The sequence below is a fragment of the Palaemon carinicauda genome, chromosome 37 (genome assembly GCF_036898095.1).
Source record: "Palaemon carinicauda isolate YSFRI2023 chromosome 37, ASM3689809v2, whole genome shotgun sequence".
NCBI classification, from domain to species: Eukaryota; Metazoa; Arthropoda; class Malacostraca; order Decapoda; family Palaemonidae; genus Palaemon; species Palaemon carinicauda.
In genome coordinates, this window is record NC_090761.1 from 5,634,191 (window position 1) to 5,639,238 (window position 5,048).

A 5,048-nucleotide genomic window follows, 5' to 3' on the forward strand; every position below is an offset into this window, starting at 1 on the left:
CTATCTATCTATCTATCTATCTATCTATCTATATATATATATATATATATATATATATATATATATATATATATATATATACACACACACACACATTATATATATATCATTAATAGCTAAGCTAATACCTGTATGGAAAAGCAGGATGCTATAAGCCCAAGAGCTCCAACAGGGAGCATAGCCCAGTGAGGAAAGGAAATAAACAAACAAAATAGTGCGCTCAAGTATACCTTCAAGCAATAGAACTCTAACTCAAGACAGTAGAAGACCATGGTACAGAGGCTATAGCAATACCAAATACTAGAGGAAAACGATTTAATTTTGGACTGTCCTTCTTCCAGAAGAGCTGTTTACCATATCTAAAAGTCTCTATTCTATCCTTACCAAGAGGAAGTAGCCAGTAAACGATTAAAGTCAATATATGCAGTAATTAACCCCTTGAGTGAAGAATTTTTTGGTTACCTTAGTGTTATCAGGTGCATGAGAACACTAAGGTTAGACACTGTAACGTCTAAACCTCCCCGTCTTTTCATGTTTTAGTCTTGGAATTTTCCTTACTCGGTGATTTACTTGCCTTATCCAGTGATTTTTTTTTTTTGTCTATTTTTTCTAGTATTTCAGTTTATTTCTGTGTAGAGTTATTTTTATTTCCATATCTATTATCTTTTGTGAATTCTTTTATTGTTTTTCAAGTTGTTTCTGTGTATTTGTTCTGATTTTGATATTGTTCTTTCCCTATATCATTCATTTAATTCTTCACTTTTGACGTATTTGGTTTAATTTCGTATTTTTAGTATATTTCATTCACTTCGTTATTTATTTATTTCGATGTATTAGCTGTAATTATTGCCTGTTTAACTCAATTTAATCTATTTAACGTAATTATGTCTATTGATTTATGTTTCATGTTCAACTTTTAGCTCCGATGATGGAAAACGTTGTTCCCGAAAGCTTAGCAAATAAATTGTCCAAATACTGAAGTATCTACTTTCCTTGGGCTTTCTAATATATATATATATATATATATATATATATATATATATATATATATATATATATATATATATATATATATCAATATATATATATATATATATATATATATATAAATAAATACATATATATATATATATATACATATATACAGTATATGCAACTAAAAACTAATTCCCTCGATGCAGGTGGTTTCCCGTGATTTTAATCAGCAACTATTTTGGGAGAAGATTGCTCATCAATGGCACTTTTTCTACTCTGGGTAAACGATGGTCGAAGAATAATTGGACTGAACTCTGGTACCCCAATGTACACTAATTAACTAAAAGAGATCGATCATAGTTTTAATTTTCTTTAAAACAATATGAAATTAAATCAATAACAGACTAAATAGCAGAGAGAGAGAGAGAGAGAGAGAGAGAGAGAGAGAGAGAGAGAGAGAGAGAGAGAGAGAGAGAGAGAGATCGTCCTTGAAATGTTGATATGTGAGATTGAAGTGAATGTGAAATGTGGACATTGCATGTCGACGTACCAATATATTGGTAATATCCGTGGTAAGAGTCGGAATCCTAGACGAAAGGCCACCACATTTGTCTAAGATCATTGAAGAGAAGCACATATTGATACACCGCTTTGATGGCGTCTTTCTTACTAAAGGGGCAAAACGGTACACAATATATAGCCACGCAACACACACACACAAACACACATAAACACGCACAGCTTGTGATTCAGTGGTTATGTAAGTATATTTACTTCGTCAAAAATTGAATCACTTCCACGTTTCAAAATAACAATTAATCTCTACAAGTTTCACTACTCTATAAGTAAAATTGTGGCCAAGATCTTGTTCAAAATCAAACAAACAGACAAACAGGTGCAAAAACATAACCTCCTCCCAACTTCGTTGACGGAGGTGTTAACGGTTCTGATTCACAAGAACTTTGGTGACCAAAGTGGTAATTTTTAATTTTACTTGTTAGCCAACTGGGACGGCTGGAAATTCAACCGATCACCAAGGCTTGTTGAGAATTGGACACTAACCTGAAGCCATACTGCAAAGGGGAAAGGATTAATGATATATATATACTGTATATATATATATATATATATATATATAGACACAAATACACACACATATAGATACGGTATATTTATATATATATATATATATATATATATACATATATATATACTGTATATATACACACACAGAAGTGTTTGTCAATAGCGTATTAAAGGAAATACGCTCTGTCAGCATAGACATGAGTTTTCATGAGGGCATTAGCTTAGAGGACTATAAACTTTTAGATATATACTAAATTTAAATAAAACAATTATACTATAACGGAGAGAGAGAGTTTGGTAAAGGATAGCATCGGCGATCTATAAGGTTTTCAATTTATTACATTATATTTAATCCGTTTGTAACAACATTCCACTCCGAGTTTTATTGGTCTAAAAAATTTACTCGCTTCGATCGCTTCTGAATTAGTAAATTTTAAAATTTAGGTCTTCTAATATTCTCTCATGGAAGTCTAATAATAATAATAATAATAATAATAATAATAATAATAATAATAATAATAATAATAATCACGTCTTCTGCATTTGTTCACCGTACAGACAACGAATCCTCATGATGTACGTAATCTTACTCGCATCAGCAGTGATCCTTTTTTAAGGTAAACATCAAATATAAAAGTTCATCGTAATGAAACATGAAGAGGTCAACTTTTACATGTTTCGTGACCTATAAAATGTAATTTTTGTATTTATATTAAAAGCTACCAAGATTGACAATTTATCTGGCTCCAGAGGACTTACTAGAAAGACGAGCTTTGTCCAGAACTATATTTTTTTCTTGTTTTTTTTTTTCGGGCTCTATTTTATTTGTCACTTAATAAAAAGCATTTCGATGTGTTAATAAACACTTAAACATTTGCCTAAAACAAACGGTTAATGCCTGGAAACATTTATTCCAGGATTTTTAATTTTAAAAACGGATATATTGACGGAGTGATAATACTGTCACTTACCCGTAAAAGATAACAAAAATTATGGTCGCCTGTATTTGACTGAAATATGGTTGAGAACAGTATACTTTTACGGAGAATTTCCGATTAAAATTTCTTTTTTTTTCTTTTTTTAACAGTGATGTTTTGCTTTACTTTTAACACTCTTTTTGCTGTAGAAGCTTTTTCCCATTTCTTTTATAAGATCAACTCTGATCTATTTTTTTTCGTGTATTTAACTCTATTCTCAAAAAAAAAATCAACAATATACACCAAAGAAAATATACAGAGCATTCATTTTAAGAAATACTACCAATAAGTAATTATCGAACGTAATTTCAAGAGAAATACTTAGGACTGTGATAGACTATGAATAAATGTAAATAACAAAACAGCTAACTACCAATACTTTCTCCTAAGTTAGGTTGTGGTTGACCGATAACAATGAAACGCAACTGAGGGCCAATAACGAGACTTATGTACCAACCGTGTGTCACACGATCGTACATAATTCATTTTGTATATATTATGCTTGTATCTTCGCTGTTCCCTCGCACTAAAAAGAACCAGAATAAACATGTCTGCGTTTCTCCTATGTAACATTGTCTGTTTCTCGAACATGTAATTTCCTGTTGCCTTGAGGTTTTGTATATAAAGGAGAGTGTTCTATAATAAATTAACTCAGTTGCTCTCATACTGCCTTTGAGTTCACAACTTTCTCTCGGCCCGTCACACTTAGGCCTACTGTGGCGTGACCTATTTGGTGACTTTTTTCAGTGATCTGAACATTTCTCTCTCTCTCTCTCTCTCTCTCTCTCTCTCTTCCACACAGATTTGATTATAGTATATAACAATGCGATGAAATGTTTTCCAAAAGGTTATTCGCTAATTTCCTTATTATATTGTTTAAACAGAAAAAAAAGACAAAAATGATAAGCAAATAAATTAATGAAAGTTAAAGGCATCTACTTCATGTGTTATGCATATCCAACTAGATACCGGCATTAATCATTTCTGGACAAAGAAAACCAAATCAAAAGTCAGTCTCGAAAACTTAAGAGTTAAACGCCGCCGTTGTTCTTGATACCATAGCGAGCATCCTCATTAGCCATTCAGGTTTTCTCTCATCCAAGAAGTTAGAACAGAAGCAATGAATTTCTTCCAGGTTCCACCAAGTATGGAACATAATGGGATGAGGGAGGTGGGTAAGGAGGAATACCGTGGAGGGGGAGGAGGAAATGGAAGGAGGGAGGGGGAGGTCTCGATCCCAGAAGTCTGGTAATGAAATACATAAACGCTTTTGTATAAGTTCAAGGAGTTTTCAGAAGCGGATGTTAGTGAATCTCCTCCAAGTCCTCAGAAAACAGGGAGTTGCCTCCGATAAGACTGGAGGTTGGAAGGCGAGGGGGAGGAGCCAAGAGGAGAAGGGGGCGGGGCATCGATTTGGAAGAGGCGGAACCAGACACTCCTTAAGTTCATAGGTGCCACTCGGTCGGAGACAAGTAACGAGGGTTATTTTAAATAAGTTTTCGGACCTATTTAGCATTTATAAATAGGAATCACATAATACACAAATGCTCGGTTATAAAATAAATTATATGACGAAAGTTGATCGAGGCTTTTTAGATAGTTTTAGACGCATATAATCCGTGGCACTCGGCGAGAGACATGTTGGCAACACTGGACTGATGGTGTTTTCGCGAGGATCTGACACCATCGTCGGCGCCGCAACCACATAACCGTGGGCAGGTGCGGTAAGTGCGGACGTCAACGCCACCTGTTCACCTAATCTTTAGTGACTGACATAAACACACGCATCGCTACCGGACGCACAAACATTAAACAAGCGCCAAGCGAACGTCCCAAAAACTGGAACGACCAAGCACAGCTGTACTACCGCCATCCAGTGTTATAGGTTTCTAGCTTCTCTCTCTCTACATACATTGCATTCATAGTTAGATCCGGAGGCTGCAATGGCAATACTCTAAAAGACATTCATTTCGAGTAAGGCTCAAGTTCGAGAGACAGCTTCTAGCTAAG

At 34.3% G+C, this 5,048-nt stretch overlaps 1 protein-coding gene across 1 annotated transcript in view; it reads left to right on the forward strand.

Moving 5' to 3' along the window:
• Window positions 1-4,767: 4,767 nt before the first annotated feature.
• Window positions 4,768-5,048, forward strand: part of LOC137628973 (barH-like 1 homeobox protein) — a 57,645-nt gene continuing 57,364 nt past the window's right edge. Inside the window, exon 1 of the mRNA XM_068360227.1 lies at window positions 4,768-5,048. This exon is cut by the window's right edge and continues 410 nt beyond it. The gene's annotated coding sequence lies outside the window, so the exon portion shown is untranslated.